Source organism: Pleurodeles waltl, chromosome 12, assembly GCF_031143425.1.
Source record: "Pleurodeles waltl isolate 20211129_DDA chromosome 12, aPleWal1.hap1.20221129, whole genome shotgun sequence".
Lineage (NCBI taxonomy): Eukaryota > Metazoa > Chordata > Amphibia > Caudata > Salamandridae > Pleurodeles > Pleurodeles waltl.
This window is the reverse complement of record NC_090451.1, coordinates 373678709-373695395: the sequence shown is the minus strand read 5'-3', so window position 1 is coordinate 373695395 and position 16687 is coordinate 373678709.

The window sequence follows — 16687 nt, the reverse complement described above, 5'->3', positions numbered from 1 at the left end:
TTGGATTAATGAATGTGCCTCTTTTAATGGAGAGATTTTATGGGATTGCTTGGCTTGTGACCATGTGAAGAATATTCCCTGGCTGATGTATATAAGAAAGGTGGCCTACAAACTGGGGCGACCTGACATGTTTGAGGCTCCCGAGGGTCTGACAAGCCGTGATAAAAACTGGGTAAAGGATAATTTTCTGAGAATCCTGGGGGCCAAAAGAGAGGTGGAGGTTTTAAGGAAAAAATCTGTTAGGGATTTTATCTTGCTAAAGATGGGGTCAGGCCCTGAGCCCTATCTTTTAGAGATAAGTGATGTGAGGGAAAGGACTCTCATTACACAATTTCGCCTTGGGGTTATTAGAAGTAATTTATGCTTCCTGCTAGGCCAGTATGATGAAAAATCTATTAGACCTTGTCCCTGTGACAGTGGGTCTTTGCAGACTTTGGTTCATTTTACATTGTTTTGTATTTTTTATGCACCTTTTAGGCGTTGTTATTTATTCCCCCAGCTGAGGCCCAAGGATTTTGTGCAATATCGCCGTGCCCTTTTGTGGCTGGGAATGTCTTTTGATGTATTGGTGTGGCGGGGGCTGGGATCTTTTCTGAAGGGAGCTATCACTTGACGCAGTAATTTAGAGCACTTTTAAGAATGTTTTTTATAATTTTCAATATTGATGTTTTATCTTTTTAATGAATCTTGGATTGACATTTTTATACACTGACTTATTGTTAATTGGTTTTATGTATTGTATTGTTATTTGTTTTTATGGTTCAATATTCTCATACCGAATAAAGTGTCTGATGATGAACCATCACAAACTTTGCAGGACTACCTCAGGGGCCAGTTTTAGCAGTCATTGGACTTCATAAATAGAAAGAAACGTGCATGACACATATCTTGCTCTATCCTTTCTCTATAGGTGATTAAAGTATGTCAGCTGTACCCAACAAATGTGAAACAAGTACATGTTTCATAGCAGAAGGAAGACATTACTACTTCCCTGCCCCAAAAGTTGCACCTATTTTTCTGCCACTCTGAATTAATGGTGTAATTGTGTGTGCTTCTCCTTGAAGCTTATTGTAGGAAAAGAAAAGTACCAGGTCATGAATTTTGAAGTAAATAATAAAAATTACATTTGGCATAATGTGTTTGACTGTATATGACTTTGCTTTGGTAATCATCATTTGACAATGCATATGAGTGGTGTCTTGCAAATACTCACTGGTTTCTAAAAGAAGACAGGGATTGCTGATGAAACAAACATTTGGCCTTTCAAAAGTATAACTGGACGAATGGACTCTATCATTGAATTTTAATTTTAAATAAATTCAATTTTAATAGCAAACCATATCCAAAGTGTATAAAGATTATTAGGTGGATTTCATTGGTTTTTGCACAGTACTCGGTAGATGTGTTTTTTGCTTTTAAGACATACAAAACATCTTGGCCCTTTTGCTCTCAGAGACAACGAGGCAGTATTTTTAGCAATTGACTACAACCTATGCCTAATGATTGTGCCCCAACAACCCAGCCTCTGCAGTGTCTAATGTGACCAAACACAGGACATGGACTTTGGCCTTGCCCTCTACCCAGATGCTGCCCCCCTTGACTGCAATGTATAGCACTGGCTATATTCCTCAGTGTTAAAAATGACCATAATTTGCACGGTTTCCTCTGGGATTTTTGAATTGACTATTGTTGCTGGCTATAGAGCGCTGCACTATAGCCCTTCTTACCAATAGTGATCTGTCTGCGCTCCTGTGTTCAACATAATGAAACATGCATACCCTTCATTGCGATATTCAGTTTACCTATAAATCCCCAGTATATGGTACAAAAGGTACCTAAGGCCTGTAATTTAAATGTCACTAGAGAGCTTGTTAGCTGCAGCACCCATTGCATGACCCTATGCAGTGAGAGTGCAAACATGACTGCAAGCCTATTATTTGTCGTCTGGTTGTGCAGTTATAGCCTTCAGATTCAACCTGTCAATATAACCCCTTTTTGAAAGGTGAAACCCTTTCTTCTAAATAATGCTAAGTCACCTGTAAGTAGGTCATAAAGCAGGGTTCATAATATTTAAAAGAGGGTCATAAAAGAGTTTAATATTGCACATGTCCGTACAGTGAAAAAGCCTCAAAAGCTATTTTCGCTGACGGAAAGCTGCCAATTCCGAAGGAAAGCATTGGGATTCAGTAGTAAATATATCTAGGTAGAACACTGCTACAAATTTCGTTCTCAAGCTTTTTTGAAATATTTATAAAATTCACAATTGACTGGTAAAGTCCGATTTATAATAAATATTTTGGAAAAAGGACTTTTACAAAGGTACATTTTCCATCCCTAAAGCCTCTGGAGGTTCATTTGCCTAAGTTCCAATTGTCAATGTGCAGCTCAATAATCCCCTTCTTGATGTATGGGAACTGCTATCAGAGTGGGAGAACGGTCTTGGGTGTGGGAAAGTATGTCTGTTCTTCCGTCAGGGTGACCATCTGGGCTAAACCCAGGAACTTATTTAATTTTAAAGAGACCTACCCTGTCACAGACAAATGTTAGCTGACACTTGGGCAGGACCCTCCTTTGTTCCCTAAGACAGGCATCAATCCCAGTGGGGGAGATGCTTACTCAGAACTGGTTTATAGTGACCATGGAGTAGTGGGGCTCTTTCCCTGCTGGGGAGGTCACACACAGGAAGAAGGTCTCTGCCATCCTGGTTTGAGAGCGAGAGGGGCACTGTGGATTGTTTGCAATAGGGCACAGAGTTAATGCTGCAAAAGTGGGTACAGTTTCCCTGGAAAGTTTCACCCCATTGGTTAGGGAGAAACTAGGAGTCACTCCCACCCAAAGACAAGTGTCAGGCATAAATGTAGCACATAAACTACACTCCTTGGAATTCTTTCAGGACTTGTGCGGTTGAGCAGAAGATGACTGGATATGCTGTGTGTGACCTGAAAAGAGCCTAGAAAATTGAACCTGCTCTCCCTCTTGTACCCAGGACCAAGAGGTGAACTCCAAGGGTCTTAATACTGAGTACCTTTTCAACCTACAGTGACACAACTAGCTACAAAGGGCCTTTTTCAGCAACTGTCCAGCTGACCAGTTCCATTAGGACCTTCTCTGGATCCTGCTGCTGTTCTCTGCTTGAGTGTGTCTTGACCCCAGTCAACCATCCACAAGGTCCTGGACCCTTGGCTCTGTCAAAGTGTCCTTCTCCTAACATTTTCAGAGACCTGGGACTTACAAACACTTGGCTTTAAGAACCTCTGGGCGACCGGGAACAACCTGACAAGCTAATCTGATAAAGGTGTATTGCAGTGTGCAAATCCGATTTAGCAGGACTTCACAGAGAAGGTATCCAGCTGTCTGGAGCTCTCTTTGGCTAGAGTTTTGCCCCAGTGGAAAAATCTGGCTTCTGAAAACGTGACTAAGTCCAAAGGTAGAAATCTTAATGATGCGAAAGTTCCAAAAGTATCAGTCAGTTGGCAAGTAACCTTCCTTGGTCACAAATTTCAAATTTCTTCTGCTCAAAGCTTTTTCACCAAAAGTCAATGACTTCACCCGGACCTGACCCAGAGGCCATCCGAAATCATGGAGCACTCTTCTGACACAGCCTTCTACCTTGCCCGCTGAGGATTTTTGACTTCCATTTCAGACATTTATTTTGGCTGTAAAACTTCTGAATAGGTTGAACCTGGCTTCTGAATCCCGCCTGTGCTCCATCACAGCCGACCTTAACTTACGCCTGGGTCCCGATCAAGTGCACCTAGATGACCGATTTTGCACTTAACACTTTTTGATGGTATTTTTAGATTGAAACATTAAAAAATCATAACTCCAGGTTCCCTGATTGAATTTTTTTATTTTGATGTCATTTTTACTAAAATGTATTCATTTTTTTTTGGTTTGTGACTTTTCTTGCTCTGTGTTTTTACTTTATCACTGTTTTAGTACTGCATAAACACTTTTCACATTGCCTATCAGTTCAGCCTGTCTGCTCTGTGTCATAGCTACCAGTGGGTTGAGTTCAAGCTTATTTACTTTTAGTGGTTCACTCTGACAAGGGTTGAGGTTATTAACTGAGGTGAGCACTTACCCCCCTCAGCTAATACTTCAATTTCTCACTCTCCGGTTCTGTTTGAAGAGCTTTGGCTTGACAGTTCCCCATACCTGAGACCTGGCCTTTAAAGTTTAAAGCCCTCTGGACAAACCTTTGGTCACACTTAGAGGGTGCTGGATGCAGGTTGTGGCTATCAGATGCCCGGAATCTGTTGCCTACCCTCAGATATAATTGGGAATGACTTCTGTCTTTGCCCTGTAGCCCGGACCGTAGAGTTTGTGGGTGCAAGCATCAGCTGTATGAAGTAGGCTGTGGGTGGAAAAAAGGAAACACACTTTGGGTGCCAACCCTTTTATGTGTGCTGTTGGTTCAACACTTCACTCTGTTTCTTCATTCCCTTTCAATGTTCACAAACTTCAGGAGTTTGAAAGAAACTCAAAAGTGCCGTTCATTTTATTCCCTGAAATTCTCCTGTGAGAGGCATGGTTTCTAATTTATTTTTATATGGGAAGTGTAGTTAGTTGCAGAACCTTTGCTTGTGGGGATGAACGCTTGTGGTATTTGCACAATGCAAATGTAGCCTAAAGGGCAATGGATAGCTGTATTAGGTCAAAAGCAAGAATTTGGTCACTGAGCAAACAGGGAGATAGCTAGACTTCATTGTAGTGTACTGTTGTGGTATTTCTGGTTCATTAACAGGAATATGCAGACCCTTTCATGGTTAAACTTTTTTCTTCTTTAATTGTGTCTCTGTGAGGGTATTTGGGGTTTCATTGTAGAAATGGAACTTGAGGCATTAAACCGAATAGGTTATTTAACAGCCATATGAGTTGTGTGCACTCCCTAGGTGAAGTGGGTGCAAGGTGTGCGCCTGCTGTTATTTGTGGATCCTCGACCATCTATGTGGTTCCCGGGAGCCAATGTACATTTTAGTGACAGGCTCAAGTCAGTTGCTCTTATGTGCATTGATTTCCATGAGAAGTGCAACTAGAGCAAGTTTTAAAATTTGAGTGGAACATTTGTGCTTGCAGCGGTCCTCTCACTCCCTTATATTAATGTGACTCATGAACTAGAAATGTTGGAACTGTGACAAAAAATGGGGATTCACAGTTAGCTGCTAACTTATGGGACTGGGTTGTAGTTTCAGCCATAAGCTTCTCAACTTTTCACTTAAGGCTTCCTAACCCGCAAAGTACTTGAGTGAAAAAAACAATCACATTCTATTTGTTTAAATTTGAGCTCAATAATCCTATCTCAAACCAAACTGTCAATATTTTATTTTAATATTTTATTGTAGATGTTTCCAAAACTGCTGAACAGATTTACACCAAACGATTCAGCAAACAACAAACCGCTACTGTGTTTGAGCAAATATTATAATGGTACTGTTAGACTTTTTATCCTTGGCGGGGTCTCCCTTAACTTTTTGCCTCTCTTCCCCAGGTTGTTGATGTGTGTTGGACTCTGATTTTACTGCTTTTGTTACTCTGGGCACTTTACCACTGCTAACCAGTGCTAAAGTGCAAGTGCTCCTTTACAAAATGTGTATGTAATTGGCTTATCCATGATTGGCATATTTGATTTACTAGTAAGTCCCTAGTACAGTGCACTAGAAGTGCCCAGGGCCTGTAAATCAAATCCTACTAGTGGGCCTGCAGCACTGTTTGTGCCACCAACATAAGTAGCTCTGTAATCATGTCTCAGACCTGCCATTGCAGTGTCTGTGCGTCCAGTTTTAACTGTAAATTAGATTTTACAGGGTACACTTGCCAGGCCTAAACCTTCCCTTTTCTTACATGTTAGAAACCCCTAAAGTAGGCCCTAGGTAGCCCCAAGGGCAGGGTGCAATGTATGGTTAAGGTAGGACATATAGTAATGTGTTTTATATGTCCTGACAGTGAAATATTGCTAAATTCATTTTTCACTGTTGCAAGGCCTGTCCCTCTCATAGGTTAACATGGGGTCTACCTTTAAATCTGATTAAAGTGTAGATTCCCTTTGGGAGCGGATGGACATGTGGAGTTTGGGGTCTCTGAGCTCACAATTTAAAAATACATCTTTTAGTAAAGTTGATTTTAAAATTGTTTGTTTGAAAATGCCGCTTTTAGAAAGTGAGAATTTTTTTGCTTATACCATTTCTGTGACTCTCCCTGTTTGTGAATTACCTGTCTGGGTCTGTTTGACAGTTGGGCTGGTTGCACCTCACACTAGACAGTGACACAAAAGGAGCTGGGGTGTAGACTGCATTTCCTGATGAGCCATGGACGGAGGGAGGAGAGGAGTGGTCACTCACACCTGAAAGGGCTGTGCCTGCCCTCACACAATGCAGTCTCCAACCCTCTGGTGAGTGTCTGGGGTCTGGCCTGGGCAAGGCAGGATTTCACAATCAAGAGAGACTTTGCTTTGAAGTAGGCCTACTTCAAAGGAGAAATTGGGTATAAGAAGGGCATCCAAAACCACAGACTTTAGAACACTTCTGGAAACAAGGGAAACCTCTGCCTGGAGAATAGCTGAAGAGCTGAGGAAGAAGAGCTGCCCTGCCTGTGACTGTGCTTTGTGGAGCTATCCAGCAGTTGCTGCTTCTGCCAGAGTAAGAGGGCAAAGACTGGATTTTGTGTGCCTTCCATCTTGTGAAGATCTCCAAGGGCTTGGTTTAGAGCTTGCCTCCTGTTGTTTGAAGTCTCAGGGACAGCAAAGACTTCTCTCTGCCAGCACCTGGAGTCTCTGGAGAGACTCCTACTCTGCCCTGTGGTACCCATACAGTTCCTGGGACCCTGAAAGGAGAAGCTGGCAGCTTAAGAGGAGGAAATCCACGCACAGAACGCCGTTCGGGGAAAAGATAGACGCGACTCCGATCTGCGGCTGAAGAAACGACACGTCGCCGGCTCCGCGGCAGAAAATTGACACTCGCCGGAAACGCGACCGAAGAATCGGCGAACGTAGCTGGAGAAACGACGGTCTGCATCGCTGACGGAGGCTGGGAGATCGCAAACCCATGCTGCGTGGTTTTCGGATCATTGTGTGGCTGAATTTCCGATGCAAGTACCGCTGGACGTGTAAAAACAATGCAAGACCTGCCCAGACTCGAGAGTGCTGACCAGATCGACGCATCGCTCTCCTGCGGAGAGAAGAAACGACACGCTCGACCTGACGAAAGGAGAAACAACGCAAGGTCTCGCTCGTGAGTCAAATCAACGCATCGCAAGCCCTTTTTGATGCACACTCGCCCGTGTGGGGTTATTTTTGACGCACCCAAGGTACATTTTCACGCTAACAGTGTTAGTGCGTGTTTTCAACTACATAAAGACTCTTTTGGCTTTTTAATTGATAACTTGACTTGTGTATTGTGTATTTTTGTCATTTTGGTCTTGTTTTGGATAAATATTTCCTATTTTTCAAACTTGTGTTGTGTCATTTTGTAGTGTTTTCCTTAAGTTACTGTGTGTGTTGGTACAAATACTTTACACCTAGCACTCTAAAGTTAAGCCTACTGCTCTGAAAAGCTACCAAGGGGGTTAGAAGGGGTTAGCTGAGGGTGATTCTCTTTTACCCTGATTAGAGTGAGGGTCCTTGCTTGAACAGGGGATAACCTGACTGTTAACCAAAGACCCCATTTCTAACACAGGCAATTGCTTAGTTACTAGTACAGCTTAGCAAAAGTAGAATAGCTGGCTCCTAAGCACTTTCTTTTATTTCAGACAGGAAAAGTGAAACACATTCTTCACCTCTTGATGGGCAAACTGAGATTAACCACTCCTTGTGAACCAGGGCTCACAATCAGATATCAACTTCCTAACTGCTAAGCACCTATCAGGCAGGTTAGCACTATAATGTGACCACTAGAGAATGGTTAGCCGGAGTGGGTGGAACTTACAGAGTTTCCCTCCACGGAATTTAGGGGAGTTATTTTAATTGATTTTGCTGCCACTCAAGTAGAAAACCTACTCAAGTGCCAGCAAATCTACTTGAATGGCAGCCTTCTCACACCGCTCATATCTGCCAGTGTTATAAAATGGCACTGGAAGGCTCCATGGAGCTGGAAATCATGCTGGGGCGGGCAAATCTTGCTCGTGTCCGCAAACATGCATTATGGAGCCTTACATTGTTCCTGAGCGCCATGAACAACAGAACAATTCTGCCATGTGTTGATTGCCCAAATTTGGCAGGAAATTCACATTGCAAACGTAGTGCGAAGTTACCCAAATTCCACAAATTCCGCAAGCTGAATTGTAATTCCATCTGGCCCTAATGCTTAGTTCTCCACAAAGCACCATAAACCTGATAGATCCGGAGAAATAAGCAAGCTAGTTCTCTCCAACAAAGGTCCTGTCTCTCAGTGATGAGCCCACTTCAGTCTTTTCGTGGCAGTTTCTCCTTTAGTTCCTCTTGTCAGTTGATCATTTTATCTATTCCAAGACAATGAGCTCCTCTCTTCCAAGCAGTTCCAATTCTATCTCTTCTTATCAGTCTTTTTCCTCGTCATTACTAACACTTTTAGTGTGTTCCCCTCCCCCATCCACCATAGGCTACCTCATCTTACACTCTTTCTACCTTACCACTTCATGCTTTATTTTCCCTGTTTTCCTAAGCCCATGCCTCTGTTTAAAGTAAAAGCACTGGCAGGATATTGATTTATTAAACAATATTCATATGTCCTGATGTTTATAGCCCAGAGCAATTACTGGAGTAAACCTTGGATTAGTCTCACTTTACTTTTCTGTGAGGCAAGTGCTGAATTGAGTATTTGATCCTTACTTTGAGGGTCCATGGTATAAAATCCCCAGGAAACCAGAGGTAAAAAGACTCCACTAGAGGCTCTGTAACATCTGATTGTCCAAATTTCTCACAGTAGGGTATTAATGTGCTCACAGCAGCACTCTACAAAAACAGACTGTGCCCTATCATAACAGACACACCAAGACAGGATTCCTTACATAAGTCTAATAAAACCTAAAATATCAGCTAATAGGTCTTCAATTGGGCATTTTAGCCCCAAACAGTAGTGTTAAAGGTGACAAAGGTGTTTTTAGGATTAAGGGGTGGGTTGAGGTATGGGTGATTTTGGGGTCTTAGAGTGGGTAGAGTTAAATACAGGTGAAGGTAATTTCTATTTTAGGGATGCAGCAATGTAAAGGGAGTTAAGGGTGAATTCTTAGTTAAATGGTAGGTAAAGGTATAGGGTACTAAGGTTAATTATAGGGTTTAGGATTGGGTACAGGTAAAGCAAAGTAAGGGAAAAGACAGTTTCCACAAGAAGGAATAGGGGGAACTTGGGGAAAGATAATTCACAAAACACCTAAAAAAAATGTTAAATTACTCATGTCCTAAGGTAGCTATTACTCACACCCTTGTTATGCACTGCTAATTACCCCACATATTACATCACTCATAATATTTTCAATGACATCATTGATGATATCAAAGAAACATGTACAATAACATAATTAATGTCAAAACAGTGCATGGAGGGGGTAAGAGTATAGTTACCTTATGGAAAGAGTTATAGTCCCTGAGATAACTATAGCTGGTACATTTTAGTGGTTTGTAGGTTTAAACAGTATCCGTTAACTGACATTTTCCCCTAACTATAACGTCCCTTTAACCTTTGTGTTTTTGAGTGAAATATCTATATATCTCTGTATATATAGTCACTAAAAAGCAAATGTTAATGTAATGTTATAGTTAGGTGTGATAAAAAGATCTGTTGTTAAAAGAGAAAATCTTAGGAATTCACTGGAAAAAACAAAGCTAAAGTAACATTATAGTTAGGTGAATTTGTCAGTGACAACATTAACGTTTTAAAGTAACAAAAACACCGAAATTCACCAGTTATAGTTAGCTTAGATAGTATAACTTGTGCCCCATCATGCATTTCTTATGACCTCACTTATCACATCACTCATGGCAAGGTTTATGACATCATTATGACATCTCTGATAATATCTCAAGTGTAACATCATTGACAACATCACTGATGACATAACACAATGAGTGTGTTAGTTGTTTCACAGTTCACATAGTGGCAGGTAACTACCATATTACTTTTCTACCTAATCTTATTCAGCCTTTGTCCAACTCATCAATATGTGTTTACAAAGCACATGTGTTCCTAATGCACCATGGGTTTGTAGGTGTATCAATTACATTATAAATATTTGTGTTGACAGTTGACTTGTGTTCATTATGTTCGACAAAAGGTTTTGGTACTGCAGAAAAAGTTTCCAGCCGGGCAAAAATTGTATGTACTGCAAACGGTATTGTAAGCAGTCTTGAGTTATGAAGGTATGACAATTTCCACTTAATATAGAAGACTGTGTGTGCCATATACTAACCTATGTGCATGTGCTTGTTTTGCTTCAGAAGATGGGCTTTCTATAAAGTTTTTATAATTTTAGCACCTTCAGACTTTTGTTATTTTAAGTGAATAGTTGCTCTTTGGACAAGTAGAGAGTGTACACAGTGCTTGTTAGATGCTTTTGAAAACACTGTGGTGTATTTCTCATGAAAGTTTCACTGTCTGCAAGCAGGGTGGAACAGAGTAAACTCTCTCCATGAAGTAAACACTGTTAACAGTAACCATTTTTCTACTCATAGCCACTTCATTTCTCAATGTAGGTTTAGTGACTGTCAGGTTTTTGATACAGGTAAGAAGTGTCCATAGTAAGGCATTAGTTATGTAACATGGCATGGGTACCTAGAGGAATTTGGTTTTCCCTGAAGAGTTGCATACAGATTGAACACCATGTGCAGGGTAGGTTACTCTTTCTTCTGTGGTTCATAGTCAACATAAACTCACTTCCCATGAAGTGTGCGGTATAGAGTCAATGTCACTGTTAGACCTGACATGCCTTAGGGTGGTCACCCCTAAGTTTTTGCCTGCCTCCCTCCACTTTTTGGGACTCTGTTTTTTCTGGCTCAAAGACTCTGCGCACTTTACCACTGCTAACCAGTGCTAAAGTGCATATGCGCTCTCCGTTGAAACATGGTAACTTTGGATCATACCCAATTGGACTATTTAATATACTTATAAGTCCCTAGTAATGTGCACTGTATGTGCCTGGGGCCTGTAGATTAAGGGGCATATTTACACTCCGTTTGCGCCGAATTTGCGTCGTTTTTTTCGACGCAAATTCGACGCAAAACTCCATATTTATACTTTGGCGTTAGACGCATCTAGCGCCAAAGTTCATGGAGTTAGCGTCATTTTTTGGCGTGAACACCTTCCTTGCGTTAATGATATGCAAGGTAGGCGTTCCCGTCTTAAAAAATGACTCCGATGCTATTGCGTCGTATTTATACTCCCGGGCAAAAATGACGCCCGGGAGTGGGCAGGACTAAAAAACCTGCATTTGCGCCGGATTTTAGCGCCTGGGTCAGGGCAGGCGTTAAGGGACCTGTGGGCTCAGAATGAGCCCAGAGGTGCCCTCCCAAGCCCCCAGGGACACCCCCTGCCACCCTTGCCCACCCCAGGAGGACACCCAAGGATGGAGGGACCCACCCCAGGGAAGAAAAGGTAAGTTGTGGTAAGTATTTTTTTTTAATTTATTTGTGGCATGGGGGGCCTGATTTGTGCCTCCCTACATGCCACTATGCCCAATGACCATGCCCAGGGGACAGAAGTCCCCTGGGCATGGCCATTGGGCAAGGGGGCATGACTCCTGTCTTTGCTAAGACAGGAGTCATGTTAATGGGGGTTGGGCGCCCAAAAAAAATGGCGCAAATCGGGTTAAGACGTTTTTTTTGCCTCAGCCTGACTTGCCCCATTTTAGGACGCCCAAACACCATTTTTCCCTACGCCGGCGCTGCCTGGTGTACGTGTTTTTTTTTTTCACGCACACCAGGCAGCGCCGGTCGGCTAACGCCGGCTAACGCCATTCAATAAAGACGGCGCCCGCATGGCGCTTCAGAATGGCGTTAGCCGGCGCTAATTTTTTTGGCGCAAAACTGCGTTAGCGCAGTTTCGCGTCAAAAAGTATAAATATGGCCCTAAGTGTTACTAGTGGGCCTGCAGCACTGGTTGTGCCACCCACTCAAGTAGCCCCTTTACCTTGTCCCAGGCCTGCCATTGCAAGGCCTGTGTGTGCAGTTTCACTGCCACTTCGACTTGGCATTTAAAAGTCTTGCCAAGCCTCAAGCTCCCCTTTTTATACACATAAGTCACCTCTAATGTGTGCTCTAGGTAACCCCTAGAGCAGGGTGCTGTGTGGGTAAAAGGCAGGACATGTACCTGTGTAGTTTACATGTCCTGGTAGTGTAAAACTCCTAAATTCGTTTTTACACTACTGTGAGGCCTGCTCCCTTCATAGGCTAACATTGGGGCTGCCCTCACACATTGTTGAAGTGGCAGCTGCTGATCTGAAGGGAGTAGGAAGGTCATATTTAGTATGGCCAGAATGGTAATAGAAAATCCTGCTGACTGGTGAAGTTGGATTTAATATTACTATTTTTAGAAATGCCACTTTTAGAAAGTGAGCATTTCTCTGCACTTAAATCTTTCTCTGCCTTACAATCCACATCTGGCTAGGTTTAGGTGACAGCTCCTTGTGCATTCACTCAGACACACCCCAAACACAGGGTATTCAGCCTCACTTGCATACATCTGCATTTTGAATGGGTCTTCCTGGGCTGGGAGGGTGGAGTGCCTGCTCTGACACAAAGGACTGCCACACCCCCTACTGGGACCCTGGCAGACAGGATTGAACTGAAAGGGGACCTGGTGCACTTCTAAGCCACTCTTTGAAGTCTCCCCCACTTCAAAGGCACATTTGGGTATAAAACAGGGCCTCTGCCCTACCACCTGCTGGAGAAGAAACCTGAACCAGAACCTGCATCCTGCCAAGAAGAACTGCCTGGCTGCTCAAAGGACTCACCTGTCTGCTTTCTACAAAGGACTGCTGCCTTGCTGTTGGCCTGCTGCCTTGCTGAACTCTTGTCTGGCTGCTAAAGTGCTCTCCAAGGGCTTGGATAGAGGAGCTTGCCTCCTGTTCCCTGAAGTCTCAGGACCAAAAAGACTTCTCTTTTTCATTTGGACTCCTCGTGCGCCAAAAAATTCGATGCACAGCTTGCTCCGCGGTGAGAAAATCGCTGCACGCCGACGCAACGCCTACAGGGCGACCGGAACTTCGACGCACGGCCTCGCATGGACAACGCCGCCCGGCTTCCAGAGAGGAAATCGACGCGACGCCTGCCGTGAGAAAGAAATTCCATTCACAGCCTCCCGGAATGACGCGCAGCCAAATAACAAGCCGAGGAATCCACGCACAGACCCTGGGACATCTGGTAATCCTGCGAACCATAGAAGGAGTCGGCCCGCTTGCCGGAAAATGACGCACGTCTTCCCCGAGTGAAAAATAACGACGCAAGTCCGTGTGTGAAGAAGCGAAACCGACGCACACACCATTTTTCTTCCCGCAGAACAACGCACGTCTCCCCGCGTGAAAAATAACGACGCAAGTCCGTGTGTGAAGGGGCGAAACCAACGCACACACCATTTTTCCATGCATCTCCTCCTCTGCGGTCCTCTGCAGAGATTTTCCTCTCCAAAACCAGGTACTTTGTGCTTGAAAGAGACTTTGTTTGCTTTTTAAAGACTTAAGACACTTTATAACACTTTTCAGTGATATTCCTACAAATTCTTATTTCATCTTTTATTGTGTTGATCTACAAATACCCAGAGAAATATTCTATATTTTTCTAAACACTGTGTGGTGTATTTTTGTGGTGCTATATGGTGTTATTGTATGATTTATTGCACAAATACTTTACACATTGCCTTTTAAGTTAAGCCTGACTGCTCGTGCCAAGCTACCAGAGGGTGGGCACAGGATAATTTGGATTGTGTGTGACTTACCCTGACTAGAGTGAGGGTTCTTGCTTGGACAGAGGGCAACCTGACTGCCAACCAAAAACCCCATTTCTAACATTGGTGATCAGCGGTGAGGATAGGACTTGTATTTGTGCAGTGACATACATTAGCTAAGTATTTCACTACCTATCCACAGTTGAAGGTCAACTTGATTTGTATCTCTTTTTTGCAAATTAGTTTTTCCTGACAATTTTCAAAAACTAAATCCTCACTCAACATGTCTCTGGCTGGGTCTCAAGTGGGAGATTTGGACCTAGCCCTGTTGGAGACATATACTGTCAAACAGCTAAAAGCGTTCTGCAGGGTGCTGAGAGTACCCACCCAAGGGGCCTCCAAAAAGGAGGCCTTTCTAGTGGTGCTGAGGGCCTGGGCAGAAGCCCATTTAGAGGAGGATGATGAGGAAGAGGAGCCAGAAAATGGCCTCTCAGAGGATTTATTGCCATCAGTGGGTAATGCTACCACTGCTATTATGCCCCCATCCATAACAGGGAGCAGTGTCTCTGAGCAAAGCCTGACCGCAGAGGAAAGGAGAGAAGAAAGGGAGTTCCAATTGCAAATGGCAAAACTGAAAATTGAGGCCCAACAGGAGGAAAGGAAGGCTGAAAGAGCAGCCAAACAGGTGGAAGCTGAAAGAGCTGAAGCTGCAGCTGCGAGAGCTTTGGCTGAAAAGAAACTATTGTTGGCTCATGAATTGAGTCTCAAGGAGCTGGAGATCAAAGCGAGACAGTCTGAATCCAGCAATAATGGTGGCAGCATACAGACAGGACCTGCTGGAGAAAAGAAGGTTCGTATACCCAAAAATGTGGTGCCCAGTTTTGAGGTGGGAGATGACATAGATAAATGGTTGGCTGCTTATGAAGTTGCACTAAGGGCACATGAGGTTCCTGAAGGGCAATGGGGTACAGCTATGTGGGGTTATGTGCCACGATTGGGGAGGAACACACTTCTCACATTGGATCAACCTGATCAAAACACATACCCACTTCAGAAAGCCACTTTACTTGCCAAGTTTGGGCTGACCCCTGAGGGATACCATCAGAGGTTCAGGGACAGCACCAAACAATCCACACAAACATGGGCAGATTTCTTTGACTTTTCCAGTAAGGCACTGAATGGATGGGTGCGGGGCAACAAAGTAGATGATTATAAAGGGTTATATGAGTTATTTCTGACAGAGCATATGCTCAATACTACTTTTACAGAGTTGCACCAGCACTTGGTAGATAGTAAGCTGACTAATCCCAGGAAGCTTTCTGAGGAGGCGGACCTCTGGGTTAGCACCAGAGTGTCCAAAAAGGTACCTGGGGGGGACACCCGCAAAGGTGGTCAGGGTTCCCAACAGAAGAAAGAGGGGGGAGATAAACTTACAGATAAGGAACTCTCAAAAGGCCCCCAAAAGAATTCCCAGGGAGGGGGTGGCAACCATTCCTTTTCCAGATTTGGGAAAACGCCAGGGACGTATGATAAATCAGGGAAATCCAACCTCAAATGCATGGAGTGCTACCAGTATGGTCACTATAAAGGCGAACCCCAGTGCTCAAAGAGGGCACCGTCCACTACCGGACAGACACCTGGGTTGACTAGTGTAGCGCTGGGGGGGAGCTGGATTCAGATAGCTTTGGGGAGCAGGTAGAGATTTCCCTATTGTCCCTGGGAGAAAGAGAAATGGTGCCCAAAGCCCACATGCCCAGAAATACTTCCAAGTACAGGCAGTGGGTCACCATTGATGGGCAAAAGGTGGAGGCTCTGTGTGACACAGGAGCCAGTATGACTACTATCAAGAGTCAGCTGGTGTCAACAGAGCAGATAGTCCCTAATACATTCCACCAGGTCATAGTCGCTAACAGTCGTGAGAGTCACCTACCGGTGGCTCTGGTTCCCTTTGAGTGGGGGGGTCTCTGGTACTCTGAAAGTAGCTGTGAGTCCTGCCATGCCTCTAGATTGTCTGTTAGGCAATGATCTTGAGCATACTGCTTGGAAAGAAGTAGAGCTCAGATCTCACCTGGAGATGTTAGGGTTACCTGAGTGGGTCAGCATGACCACACGGTCCATGGCTGCCCGGGAAGGGAGTCAAGGGCGTCTGTAACCTGGAAAGATGGCCCAGACAGCTGCCAAGAGGAAGGGCAAGAGGCGCAGGAAACCCGCCTCAAATGTTCCCACGGTGGTGGACGAGGCCCCTGAGGAGGAGGAGGCCCCTGAGCCAACTCGGGAGGACATAGCTGACCTGGGTAACCTACCTGAACTTGCTGGCTGGCAAGTAGAGGGGGGACCAACCAGAGCAGCATTCTGTAAGGTGCAGAATGAATGCCCCACCCTTGAGGGTCTGAGGAAACAGGCCACAGCCCAAGCAGCAGGTGACGCCTCTGGCACTCACCACATTTACTGGGACAATGATCTCCTTTACAGTGAATGTAAGGTTCCAGGTCCTGGGGCACCCTGTGTGCTGGTGGTCCCCTAGTGTTACCGGAACTTCCTACTGGGCCTGGCTCACAACATCCCCCTGGCAGGACACCTGGGCCAAGACAAGACCTTTAATATGCTTGACACCCACTTCTATTGGCCCAGAATGAGGACAGCCTCAGATAACTTCTGCAGAGCTTACCCCACCTGCCAGGCTAGTGGGAAGACAGGGAAACGGCTTAAAGCTCCCCTGCTCCCACTTCCAGTCTTTGGCACCCCTTTTGAAAGGGTGGGCATCGACATTGTTGGTCACTTGGACCCCAAAGCTGCCTTGGGCAACAGGTTTATCCTGGTTTTGGTGGAACATGCCACCC